The following is a 14,316-nucleotide window of genomic DNA, read 5'->3' on the forward strand; positions in this document are numbered from 1 at the left end:
CGTACAAGCAATGCATTTCACGCCTACCTCCAGCCTCAGTTACAGGCTGCTGCCGCCTACCCCCCTCCCTGCATCAGCTGCAATGGCAGCAAAATATTTTGACCAAAGTCTAAAGGCCCGTACACATTAAACGATGTCGCTCTGTGAGCTACATCGTCTAATGTTTCCCCTCCCGGGCCGGCCGGCGGCCGACTGTACACACTGAGCGATATGACCGCTCATATCGCTCAGTGACGTCACGCCCCCGCCAGCCCTGCATGAAGGTCGTGGACGACAGTCCACATCCTTCCTGCATGCCCTACCGACAGCGAAGATTGTTGCCGACCCGCGGGGCCGCGCATCGTTTGTCGCTGGCTGCATACACACTTAACGATAAAATGAGCGACGTCGCTCATTAAATCGTTAAGTGTGTACGGACCTTAAACAATTTGGTTTGGTTAATAAAATAATTTTGCACAGAACAGTGATGTTATACGAACATTTTCATTAAACATTTAAAAAATCAAATGTTTATTCTTACAGTGAAATTTTACATTTCTGAATAAAAAAAATAAATTTAAAAAAAGCGATGAAATTCCATAGACAAAAAACCTTACGGTTTCACATGTCCCATTAAGGCTTCTTAGACATGATCGAAATTTCAGAAACCTGTTGTAACTCTTCCACTCAAACTCCAAAAAGCAATGAAATTCCGATCATTAAGGCTGACGCCTTAATGGACGTGTTCCTTGCGCAATACAGATATGGTATGCCATCACAGCCTGTGGGTAAGTGCAGATTCAGCACTCTCACAGAGTGAGATTGCTGTCACTCACACAATGGTGGAGCTGCTAATTCACAGATTTGTGTGCTCATTGGAATACACACATGCAGTCTATGCAACTGAAGGTCTGAGCGGAAGACAAAGCTGCTCAGATGAGGTAAGAGTGTTGTTGATTGGAGGGAGGAGAGCGGTGTGGATGGGGGAACAGAAGTGTGTGGATAGAGGGAACACTAAGCAGCACTAATGGGGGGACAGAGAAACACAGGGGGTAATTCAGACCGCAGCAGCAGCAGCAGCGATTGCAGTCTGAATTAGTTTGTGAGGTGCGTGCGTACCCCAGGAGCCCAGTGAGATGCTATCACCCTGCCTGATTGATAGGCAGAGGTGGTTGCGGGGAATGAGGGGGGCGTGCAAACAGCGTTAGAATGCCATTGGCAGGGCATGGTCTGCACAACGGAGGCGTTTCCGGACCACTGGGGGGTGGGCTGTGGCGGTTATCCCCCTGCCAAGAGCGCAGGATCCACTAAATTTACCTTCAGGATGTCAGCTACATGAATAGGGTAAGAGTGGTGTGGATAGGGGGTAGATTAAGCAGCAAGTATGGGGAGGGAGACAGAGCGGTGCAGATGGGGGAAATGGTGCAGATGGGTTGAAAACACTGGCATGGATGGGTAGAAAACTGGTGCAGATGGGAGAGAAGACAGTGTGCCATGTACTGGAGGAGGCAGAGTGACGTTGAAGAAGGAAACACTGAGCAGCACAGAGAGAAGGAAACGGTGGTACAGACAATGCACAGGTGGGGAAAGACAGATGGTACAGATAAGTTAGTACAGACTAGCACAGATGGGAGAACACAGCAGTAGGGATTGGGGAAGACCGGGCAGCATGGGGGTGTATAGGGGAAGTAAGTGTAGATGCATAGACCGTAGATGGGGTATTATAGTTTAGCAATTAACCAAGATGTTTGAGGGAGCTAAATGTGTATACTAAGTGAGATGGATGTATGGAGTTAGAAGGATGTTGTAACAAGGTGGCTTTGTTGTGTTGACTGAATGGGATGGTTGTGGGCACTGTGTGGGATGGGAGCACCACAAAACTGCTCAGACCTTCAGTTGCATAGACTGCATGTGTGTATTCCAATGAGCACACAAATCTGTGAATTAGCAGCTCCACCATTGTGTGAGTGACAGCAATCTCACTCTGTGAGAGTGCTGAATCTGCACTTACCCACAGGCTGTGATGGCATACCATATCTGTATTGCGCAAGGAACACGTCCATTAAGGCGTCAGCCTTAATGATCAGAATTTCATTGCTTTTTGGAGTTTGAGTGGAAGAGTTACAACAGGTTTCTGAAATTTCGATCATGTCTAAGAAGCCTTAATGGGACATGTGAAACCGTAAGGTTTTTTGTCTATGGAATATATATATATATCACAAACATATATGATTCATACATATATCACACACACATACATGATACATACATGAGAAAGACCTGGGATGGTGATGAGGCCAGGGCCCCCTGCTGATGTTGCGTTGAGGAAGGCAGTGTTCCAGGGCGGATGCCAGTCGGGGAGAGCGCCGCGCAGCCCGGGAAACATACTGCTGAGGAGCTACATCTGGAAGAGCCCCTGGGAGGGAGAGTGCCACATGCCCCATCCTGCGCGGCAGACTCTGCAGGCCTGCACATGGGAAGGGAGGTCTCTGGCCACACATACTCACCCTTCTGCTGAAGCCCCGCTGCTGTCCCCATCAGCGATCTCCAGCGGGGAGCGGGGCCAGGATGAACCTCAACCTGTGAGAACTATCTTCATGATCAAGAGATCTCATATGCAAGATAAGTATGTGTTGGGATAGGGCTGGGGAGGGCGGCTGCTCGGGCACACCCCCGTCAAGTTAAGGAGATTTAACTGAGGAAGCACAAGGGAACTCGTCTGGGGACAACAACTGCAGGGAGACCACATCTTTTTAGATGAACATGGGAGGGCGGAAGGCTGCCTAATACTGAAGCACCCTCAGACATTAAACCATATGCAACAACTATTGCAAGCATTCCTGGGGGAAGGTCTGCAGCAGACGGATTTGCATACGGTGATGTCATCCAAGCAGTGGGCCAAAGTTGGCTGGAACCCTCATCTGTATATGAAAAGAGAAAAGGGGCATGCAGGGCATGGCGGCCTTTTGCGGCGCTTGTATAACCCCAAGTTTGCATTAAACACCCCCACCCTCCTTCGGTGTGGGGCTCATGTTGGCCATGCCCAAGCCCCTGAAGCATTCAAGCTGATTTCTTGCAGCAGCTGGGCACTGTAACAGCTTCAGAGCTGCTCTACAAGACAAGTAAAAGGGTGTGGGCCCTGCAGCACCACCTGTAGTTTGCATACACACATATATAGGACAGCATCTCTTATATACCCCAGGGTCAATAAAATAGTATCCTTGTCTAGGCTATCCATCCCCTCAGATAAGGTATTTGTCCATGCCGCTACAGCACTACACACCCAGGCCGACGCAATTGCCGGTCTGAGTAAGGTACCTGAATGTGTATAAATGGACTTCAGGGTAATCTCCTGTTTGCGGTCAGCACACTCTTTGAGGGTAGCCGTATCCTGGGACGGGAGGGCTACCTTCTTGGATAAGCGTGTTAATGCTTTGTCCACCCTAGGGGAGGATTCCCATCGTAACCTATCCGTTGATGGGAAAGGATACGCCATAAGAATCCTTTTGGAAATCTGCAGTCTTTTATCTGGAGATTCCCAAGCTTTTTCACATAACTCGTTCAGCTCGTGTGAGGGGGGAAAGGTTACCTCAGGCTTCTTTCCCTTGTACATATGTACCCTCTTGTCAGCGACAGGGGGTTCCTCTGTGATGTGCAAAACATCTTTTATTGCCATAATCATAAATCGAATGGATTTTGCCAATTTTGGCTGTAACTTTGCATCATCGTAATCGACACTGGAGTCAGAATCCGTGTCGGTATCTGTGTCAACAATCTGGGATAGTGGGCGCTTATGAGACCCTGACAGTCCCTGCAACATAGGATCAGGCATGGGTTTAAATCCTGACTGTCCCAAAGCTTCTGCCTTGTCTAATCTTTTGTGCAATGAGTTTACACTAGCATTTAAAACATTCCACATATCCATCCAATCAGCTGTCGGCGGAGACACCACATTCATTTGCTCCCGCTCCTCTCTAATATAGCCTTCTTCCTCAGACATGTCGACACACGTGTACCGAGACACTACACACACAGGGAATGCTTTTTCTGAAGACAGTTTCCCCACAAGGCCCTTTGGAGAGACAGAGAGAGAGTATGCCAGCACACACCCCAGCGCTATATAACCCAGGAATAAAACAGTAACTTAATGTTTGCCCAGTAGTGCTGCTGTATGTAATTTGCGAATTATGTGCCCCCCCCCCTCTTTTCAACCCTCTTGTCTAACGTGGTATAAGCAGGGTAGAGTCCGGGGAGCTTCCTCTCAGCGGTGCTGTGGAGAAAAAATGGCGCTGGTGAGTGCTGAGGGAGAAGCCCCGCCCCCTCGGAGGCGGGCTTCTGTCCCGCTTAAACTGTAAAATTGGTGGGGGCTTATACATATATAAAGTGCCCAGCTGTATATATGTTATATTTTTGCGAAAGAGGTTTATATTGCTGCCCAGGGCGCCCCCCCTGCGCCCTGCACCCTTACAGTGACCGGAGTATGTGAGGTGTATGGGAGCAAAGGCGCACAGCTGCAGTGCTGTGCGTTACCTCAGTGAAGATCATGAAGTCTTCTGCCGCCTCTGAAGTCTTCTTTTCTTCTCATACTCACCCGGCTTCTATCTTCCGGCTCTGCGAGGGGGACGGCGGCGCGGCTCTGGGACGGACGGCGAGGGTGAGATCCTGCGTACCAATCCCACTGGAGCTAATGGTGTCCAGTAGCCTAAGTAGCAAATAATTAATTACGCTGGCGGGGTAAGGACAGTGCCCAGGCACTAATGTCCACTTTTGCCTGCCTTTTGTGAGGAATTTATGCTGCCCAGGGTGCCCCCCCCCCCACCCACCCACATGCCCTGCACCCTGCAGTGCCTGTGTTTGTGTGGAAGCATGGCGCACAGCATTCCGCTCGCTGCGTGGTACCTCAGAATGCCGTCACTGGAGAAGAAGTCTTCTGTTCTTCTGCTACTCGCCTGTCTTCTGACTTCTGGCTCTGTAAGGGGGTGATGGCAGGCTACGGGAGTGGGCATCTAGGCGTACCCAGCGATCAGCACCCTCAGGAGCTAATGGTGTCCTGTCAGCCAGAAGCAGAGCCATTGAACTCACTAGAAGTTGGTCATACTTATCTCCCCTAAGTTCCACGAAGCAGGGAGACTGTTGCCAGCAGCCTCCCCAAAAATGTGTATAAATGGACTTCAGGGTAATCTCCTGTTTGCGGTCAGCACACTCTTTGAGGGTAGCCGTATCCTGGGACGGGAGGGCTACCTTCTTGGATAAGCGTGTTAATGCTTTGTCCACCCTAGGGGAGGATTCCCATCGTAACCTATCCGTTGATGGGAAAGGATACGCCATAAGAATCCTTTTGGAAATCTGCAGTCTTTTATCTGGAGATTCCCAAGCTTTTTCACATAACTCGTTCAGCTCGTGTGAGGGGGGAAAGGTTACCTCAGGCTTCTTTCCCTTGTACATATGTACCCTCTTGTCAGCGACAGGGGGTTCCTCTGTGATGTGCAAAACATCTTTTATTGCCATAATCATAAATCGAATGGATTTTGCCAATTTTGGCTGTAACTTTGCATCATCGTAATCGACACTGGAGTCAGAATCCGTGTCGGTATCTGTGTCAACAATCTGGGATAGTGGGCGCTTATGAGACCCTGACAGTCCCTGCAACATAGGATCAGGCATGGGTTTAAATCCTGACTGTCCCAAAGCTTCTGCCTTGTCTAATCTTTTGTGCAATGAGTTTACACTAGCATTTAAAACATTCCACATATCCATCCAATCAGCTGTCGGCGGAGACACCACATTCATTTGCTCCCGCTCCTCTCTAATATAGCCTTCTTCCTCAGACATGTCGACACACGTGTACCGACACACTACACACACAGGGAATGCTTTTTCTGAAGACAGTTTCCCCACAAGGCCCTTTGGAGAGACAGAGAGAGAGTATGCCAGCACACCCCCCAGCGCTATATAACCCAGGAATAAAACAGTAACTTAATGTTTGCCCAGTAGTGCTGCTGTATGTAATTTGCGAATTATGTGCCCCCCCCCCTCTTTTCAACCCTCTTGTCTAACGTGGTATAAGCAGGGTAGAGTCCGGGGAGCTTCCTCTCAGCGGTGCTGTGGAGAAAAAATGGCGCTGGTGAGTGCTGAGGGAGAAGCCCCGCCCCCTCGGAGGCGGGCTTCTGTCCCGCTTAAACTGTAAAATTGGTGGGGGCTTATACATATATAAAGTGCCCAGCTGTATATATGTTATATTTTTGCGAAAGAGGTTTATATTGCTGCCCAGGGCGCCCCCCCTGCGCCCTGCACCCTTACAGTGACCGGAGTATGTGAGGTGTATGGGAGCAAAGGCGCACAGCTGCAGTGCTGTGCGTTACCTCAGTGAAGATCATGAAGTCTTCTGCCGCCTCTGAAGTCTTCTTTTCTTCTCATACTCACCCGGCTTCTATCTTCCGGCTCTGCGAGGGGGACGGCGGCGCGGCTCTAGGACGGACGGCGAGGGTGAGATCCTGCGTACCAATCCCACTGGAGCTAATGGTGTCCAGTAGCCTAAGAAGCAGGACCTTGCAACTCAGAGAGTAGGGCTGCTTCTCTCCCCTCAGTCCCTCGATGAGGGAGTCTGTTGCCAGCAGTGCTCCCTGAAAATTAAAAACCTAACAAAATACTTTCTGTCAGAAAGCTCAGGAGAGCTCCTGAAAAGCACCCAGTCTCCACTGGGTACAGTATCAAACTGAGGTCTGGAGGAGGGGCATAGAGGGAGGAGCCAGTGCACACCCAGAACTAAAGTCTTTCTTAAAGTGCCCATGTCTCCTGCGGAGCCCGTCTATGCCCATGGTCCTTACGGAGTTCCCAGCATCCTCTAGGACGTTAGAGAAAATAGGATTTTAATACCTACCGGTAAATCCTTTTCTCTTAGTCCGTAGAGGATGCTGGGCACCCGTCCCAGTGCGTACTGTGTCTGCAGTTATTAAATGGCCATTAACTCCAGAACATTTATGTGGAGATGAAAACATCCAAGGAAGACTTGACCATCTTCCTTGGATGTTTTCCCCCTGTGTGACTGCTCTCCAGCCTCAGAGGGTTGCATCCGTGGTCCCTAGGATCCCGTCCTGGATCCCGAACCATCGCCCCTCTAGGTGGTGAGAACTGTGCAGCCACCAATGGAGTGAGATTCTGGTCTTGGAAGACAGGATTATCCTCCGGTGCATGTGTAGGTGGGATCCGGACCACTTGTCCAACAGGTCCCACTGGAACACTCTGGCATGGAACCTGCCAAACTGAATGGCCTCGTAGGCCGCAACCATCTTCCCCAGCAACTGAATGCATTGATGGATTAACACTCTTGCTGGTTTCAGAATTTGTTTGACCAGACTCTGGATCTCCAGAGCCTTTCCACTAGAAGAAAACCTCTTCTGTGTCCAGTATCACTCCCAAAAACAACATCCGCGTCATTGGGACCAACTGCGATTTTGGCAAGTTTAGGAGCCAACCATGTTGTTGAAGAACTGTCAGGGAGAGTAGATGTTTTGCACCAACTGGTCCCTGGATCTCGCCTTTATCAGGAGATCATCCAAGTACGGGATAATTGTGACTCCTTGCTTGCGAAGGAGAACCATCATTTCCGCCATCACCCTGGTGAAAATCCTCGGAGCCGTGGACAGACCAAACGGCAACGTCTGAAATTGGTAATGACAATCCTGAATTGCAAACCTCAGGTAGCTTGATGCAGTGGCTAAATGGGAACATATAAGTAGGCATCCTTTATGTCTACCAAAACCATGAAATCTCCTTTATCCCCCGGACTGGAGATCACTACCCTGAGAGATTCCATCTTGAAATTGAATTTCTTTAGGTAGAAATTAAGGGATTTCAGATTTAAGATTGGTCTGACTGAGCCGTCCGGCTTCGGGACCACGAAGAGGCTTGAATAAAAACCTTCTCCCTGCTGACTAAGGCTGATTTGAACAATCGGTGAGGGGGAACGTCTTGAAACCGCAGTTTGTACCCTTGGGACACTATTTGTAAAGCCCACGAGTCCAGGTCCGAATGAATCCAGAACTGACTGAAGAGTTTTAGACGTGCCCCCCACTGGTGCGGGCTCCTGCAAGAGAGCCCCAGCGTCATGCAGTGGATTTGGCAAAAGCAGAGGACGATCTCTGCTCCTGCGATCTTGAAGAGGCTACAGACATCTTCCCTCTTTTCCTTCCTCTACCTGCAAAGAAAGGGGAATCTTAACTTCTTGCATATCTATTGGGCCGAAATGACTGCGTCAGATAATGATGCGTCTTCATCCGTTGAGAGGGAACATAGGGCAAGAAGGATGACTTACCTGCGGGAGCTGCCAAGATCAAATTAACTAGGCCGTCGCCAAACAAGGCTTCACCTTCATAGGGAAGAGACTCCCTTTCTTCTTGGAGTCAGCATCAGCATTCCCTTGGTGAATCCACAATGCCCTCCTATCCAAGACTGCCATGAAATTGGCCCGTGAGCACTTGTGCCCGGTGTAGGATTTTTAAATATGTGTAGTTTACTGTATGCAAAGGTTTAAAACCTTTTAGGAACTGAGATCTAAGGTGTATTACATGTAGTTTAAAAAAAACAAAAAAGGTTTATTTTATAGCAGTAGTTTCCAAACCGGGGTTCTTGCACTGGTAGCATAGTTTGGTGGTCCAGGACCAATTAAAATTATTTATACTTTATTAAATTGGCAAAACCATTCCCTCACAACATAACTGAACCTGAGGATGACATGCTATAAACACAATTTACTTAATTTTATATTTTTTTCTGAATTTCTCAATAAAAAAAACTTTGGCCTAGGGGTGCCGTGAAACAAATTGTGATAATCTAGGGCAGGGGTGTCAAACCCATGGGCCGCATGCCGCCCCCAATGCATCCTTTTTTGGCCCACAGGTCGGGGTCCGACAGGGGTCCTTTTGTGGCCCGATCACCTTGCTTAGAGCGAGGGCAGGAGAGTGCAGCCAGAGTCTTTGCTTTCTATGTGCGGCACCATCTTCCCGAAGAGATCACCGGGAAGATAGTGCCCCTTCCACTGGCTACAGCACAGGTATACCGGGGTGGGGTAGCAAACTGGGGGCCCCAATGGGCCCCTCCAGCAGTCCCTCTACCAAAACACGTCTTTTGGTGGTTTTGCGGTGTTGTTATAACTACATGGTGACGATACTGTAGCACAGAGATTTTCAACCATTTACAACTCACGTCACACAGAACAAGATTTAAATATTGACAAGGCACACTGAAATATAATGGTGATGCATGGTGCAGTATCGTGTCCTAGGATGTCATGTCGCAGCTTCTCCATAGGTAACGCCTGAACAGGCCCGGTGACAGGGGGGACAAAGGGGACACTTGTTCAGGGCTCCAAGTATTAAGAACAGAAATAATGGGGCCACAGTGCCAATATTGCTTTTTAAAGTGTATCCACCAACTGCTCAATTTAAGCAGGAAAACAATTAACAGGCCAACTAAACCCTCCCCCCTCCTTTTACCCCATCACTTTGTCCAGTCCCTGTGGTCCATACTGTATTGCCATTATTATGCATGTTGCTGTGCTGGCCCTTTTCTGAATGTCCCTGCCACCGCCACCGAAGAGCTGGATAGCCCAGTATGAAAACCACCTGCCGGCCTCACTGACGGTCCGAGTCAAAGGCTCCATTTTTTTTTAAAGATCCCTCTGCCAAGTTAAGGGGGGGTTGAGGGGGCCCCAGAGATATCAGTGTACTGGGCCCCGAGATTTCTGTTGCTGGCCCTGACCCTCAGGGGCGTATCTACCCCTTGGCCAGGATGGCACTTGCCAGGGGCACCATCCAGCTGTGCCAACCGTGGCTAAGGGATAGAGTTCTGCAGTCTCGAAAGGGCGCTATGGCAATCAGCGTGGGACTGACCAATTAGACGGTGAGGGAAGGATACTGAAATTGTCCCAACCCTGTCACAGTTTGAAACGCCCCTCAACTGCTGTCCACTGCTTCACTCCTAGCTCTGCCCCTTTGAAATTATTAATCCCTACCCCCCGGTAGGCGGAGTTCTCCAGGCCCATACTCAGGAGTCACCACTGCTGTACATTATGTGCCGGTTGTAGAGGCAGAGCGGGGAACATCAGAGAACGCCACAAATTACACAGTGGGCAAGGAGATGGCTGGAGACAGCTGCACAGCCATGCCTTGCAAGTTCGAGAGAGCTGTTGAATTTCAGCACTTCAAGTCAGAGCCTGCCCCCTGCTGCCCAAGCAGTCCGTGACAGTTAGTGTCGAGGAGGGGGGGATTTGTGCATGTGTGCTATCAGTGTGTGTGTGGGGGGGTGGAGGATGTGTGTGACTGTGAGGGAGCTGTCAGTGTCAGTGGGGAGAGGAGCAGGAGGGAGTTGTCAGTGTGTGGAAGTGATGAGAGTTGTCAGTACTGGGGAAATGTGTGTGTGTGTACTAGATTTAGGAGTGTGTGTTTGTGAGAGGTTTCAGTTGGGGAATTAGAGTTCATACAGTAATTAAATGTTTTCATATTGAGAAATACATCTCCCAGCATATACAGTGTGCTGGGGATGCTAACAAGCTTTATTTAAAAGTTTAAAAAACATTGCTTTTATGACTGCAATGGTTAAAAAGGGAGAGCTATAAATCAATTTATCAGTGAATGATCGCAGTTTGAGCTGTTACATTTTACTGAACCACCTATCCCTCCACACTCACTACCTGTCCTCAGGATACATTTACCATCCCGGCAGACGGTATACCGGCGGTCATTTGACCGATGTTGGAATCCTGACACCACTTGGGAGACTGGTGCCGGCACACAGACAGCCAACATCCCGAAGGCGAGTATTGGAGGAAGGGTTAGGACCGGGGGAGGGGGTGTTAGGGAAGGCACTAGGAGGGGGGGGGGGTTAGTCCTAGCTGCCACCCCCTGAGGGTTAGCCCTATCCGCCACCCCCCCAGAGGGTTAGGATTAGGATTAGGTATCATGTGACTGCTGGAATCCCGAGCGCCGGATGCCATACCCAACCCCCTTTACTTTTTCAGGCATTTCTATCTCTCCTCTCTCTATGGTGTTCCGATTGCCCACTTTCCCTTGTGCTTTTCTCTCTCTCTCTCTCTCCTTTGTTTAGAGCATCAGTTTCTGTAGTCCACTTTATCCTTATTTTTTCCAGTGTTTCACTATCTCTCTGATGTAATGAGGATGTATGGTCTAGACGGATCAGTAATGCATTGTACTGTATAGAGGCGTCAGGGATGTAGCGTAGGGTATAGAGGCGTCAGGGATGTAGCGTAGGTTATAGAGGCATCAGGAATGTAGCATAGGGAATAGAGGCATCAGGGATGTAGCGTAGGGTATAGAGGCGTCAGGGATGTAGCATAGGGAATAGAGGCGTCAGGGATGTAGCGTAGGGAATAGAGGCGTCAGGGATTTAGCTTAGGGAATATAGGCATCAGGGATGTACTAGCAGGTATATAGAGGTCAGTGTACTGTATAGAGGGTAGAGATGAGCGGGTTCGGTTCCTCGGAATCCGAACCCGCCCGAACTTCAGGTTTTTTTACACGGGGCCGAGCGACTCGGATCTTCCCGCCTTACTCGGTTAACCCGAGCGCGCCCGAACGTCATCATCCCGCTGTCGGATTCTCGCGAGGCTCGTATTCTATCGCGAGACTCGGATTCTATATAAGGAGCCGCGCGTCGCCGCCATTTTCACACGTGCATTGAGATTGATAGGGAGAGGACGTGGCTGGCGTCCTCTCCGTTTAGACTAGAGTACTAGAGAGAGACACAAATTTTGGGGAGCATATTATTAGGAGGAGTACTACTTGCTGCTGATAGTGTGACCAGTGACCACCAGTTTAATTAATCCGTTCTCTGCCTGAAAAAAAACGATACACAGTGTGACACAGTCACATACCATATCTGTGCTCAGCCCAGTGTGCTGCATTATATGTAATACTGTATATCATTATCTGACTGTGCTGAGTGCTCACTGCTCACGCAGCTTAATTGTGGGGGAGACTGGGGAGCAGTTATAGCAGGAGTACATATTTTAAGTACAGTGCACACTTTTGCTGCCAGAGTGCAACTGCCAGTGTGACTGACCAGTGACCACTGACCACCAGTATTGTGATTGTCAGCTGACCACCAGTATATTGTGATTGTCTGCCTGAAAAAGTTAAACACTCGTCGTGTGGTGTTTTTATAAACGCATTCTGCAGACAGTGTCCAGCAGGTCCGTCATTACATAATATATACCTGTCCGGCTGCAGTACTAGTGTGATATATATATATATATATTTTAATTTTATCTCATTATCATCCAGTCTATATTAGCAGCAGACACAGTACGGTAGTCCACGGCTGTAGCTACCTCTGTGTCGGCAGTCGCTCGTCCATACATAATTGTATACCACCTACCCGTGTTTTTTTTTTTTTCTATCTTCTTGATACTAGTAGCTTACTTTAGGAGTCTGCAGTGCTGACAGACAGTGTCCAGCAGGTCCGTCATTACATAATATATACCTGTCCGGCTGCAGTACTAGTGTGATATATATATATATATATATATATATATATATATATATATATATATATTTTAATTTTATCTCATTATCATCCAGTCTATATTAGCAGCAGACACAGTACGGTAGTCCACGGCTGTAGCTACCTCTGTGTCGGCAGTCGCTCGTCATCCATAAGTATACTAGTATCCATCCATCTCCATTGTTTACCTGAGGTGCCTTTTAGTTGTGCCTATTAAAATATGGAGAACAAAAATGTTGAGGTTCCAAAAATAGGGAAATATCAAGATCGACTTCTACCTCGTGCTGAAGCTGCTGCCACTAGTCATGGCCGAGACGATGAAATGCCAGCAACGTTGTCTGCCAAGGCCGATGCCCAATGTCATAGTACAGAGCATGTAAAATCCAAAACACCAAATATCAGTAAAAAAAGGACTCAAAAATCTAAAATAAAATTGTCGGAGGAGAAGCGTAAACTTGCCAATATGCCATTTACCACACGGAGTGGCAAGGAACGGCTGAGGCCCTGGCCTATGTTCATGGCTAGTGGTTCAGCTTCACATGAGGATGGAAGCACTCAGCCTCTCGCTAGAAAAATGAAAAGACTCAAGCTGGCAAAAGCACAGCAAAGAACTGTGCGTTCTTCGAAATCCCAAATCCACAAGGAGAGTCCAATTGTGTCGGTTGCGATGCCTGACCTTCCCAACACTGGACGTGAAGAGCATGCGCCTTCCACCATTTGCACGCCCCATGCAAGTGCTGGAAGGAGCACCCGCAGTCCAGTTCCTGATAGTCAGATTGAAGATGTCAGTGTTGAAGTACACCAGGATGAGGAGGATATGGGTGTTGCTGGCGCTGGGGAGGAAATTGACCAGGAGGATTCTGATGGTGAGGTGGTTTGTTTAAGTCAGGCACCCGGGGAGACACCTGTTGTCCGTGGGAGGAATATGGCCATTGACATGCCTGGTGAAAATACCAAAAAAATCAGCTCTTCGGTGTGGAAGTATTTCAACAGAAATGCGGACAACAGGTGTCAAGCCATGTGTTGCCTTTGTCAAGCTGTAATAAGTAGGGGTAAGGACGTTAACCACCTCGGAACATCCTCCCTTATACGTCACCTGCAGCGCATTCATAATAAGTCAGTGACAAGTTCAAAAACTTTGGGCGACAGCGGAAGCAGTCCACTGACCAGTAAATCCCTTCCTCTTGTAACCAAGCTCACGCAAACCACCCCACCAACTCCCTCAGTGTCAATTTCCTCCTTCCCCAGGAATGCCAATAGTCCTGCAGGCCATGTCACTGGCAATTCTGACGAGTCCTCTCCTGCCTGGGATTCCTCCGATGCATCCTTGCGTGTAACGCCTACTGCTGCTGGCGCTGCTGTTGTTGCTGCTGGGAGTCGATGGTCATCCCAGAGGGGAAGTCGTAAGCCCACTTTTACTACTTCCACCAAGCAATTGACTGTCCAACAGTCCTTTGCGAGGAAGATGAAATATCACAGCAGTCATCCTGTTGCAAAGCGGATAACTGAGGCCTTGACAACTATGTTGGTGTTAGACGTGCGTCCGGTATCCGCCGTTAGTTCACAGGGAACTAGACAATTTCTTGAGGTAGTGTGCCCCCGTTACCAAATACCATCTAGGTTCCACTTCTCTAGGCAGGCGATACCGAGAATGTACACGGACGTCCGAAAAAGACTCACCAGTGTCCTAAAAAATGCAGTTGTACCCAATGTCCACTTAACCACGTACATGTGGACAAGTGGAGCAGGGCAGGGTCAGGACTATATGACTGTGACAGCCCACTGGGTAGATGTATGGACTCCCGCCGCAAGAACAGC

Source organism: Pseudophryne corroboree, unplaced genomic scaffold, assembly GCF_028390025.1.
Source record: "Pseudophryne corroboree isolate aPseCor3 unplaced genomic scaffold, aPseCor3.hap2 scaffold_74, whole genome shotgun sequence".
In the NCBI taxonomy this organism is placed as follows: Eukaryota; Metazoa; Chordata; class Amphibia; order Anura; family Myobatrachidae; genus Pseudophryne; species Pseudophryne corroboree.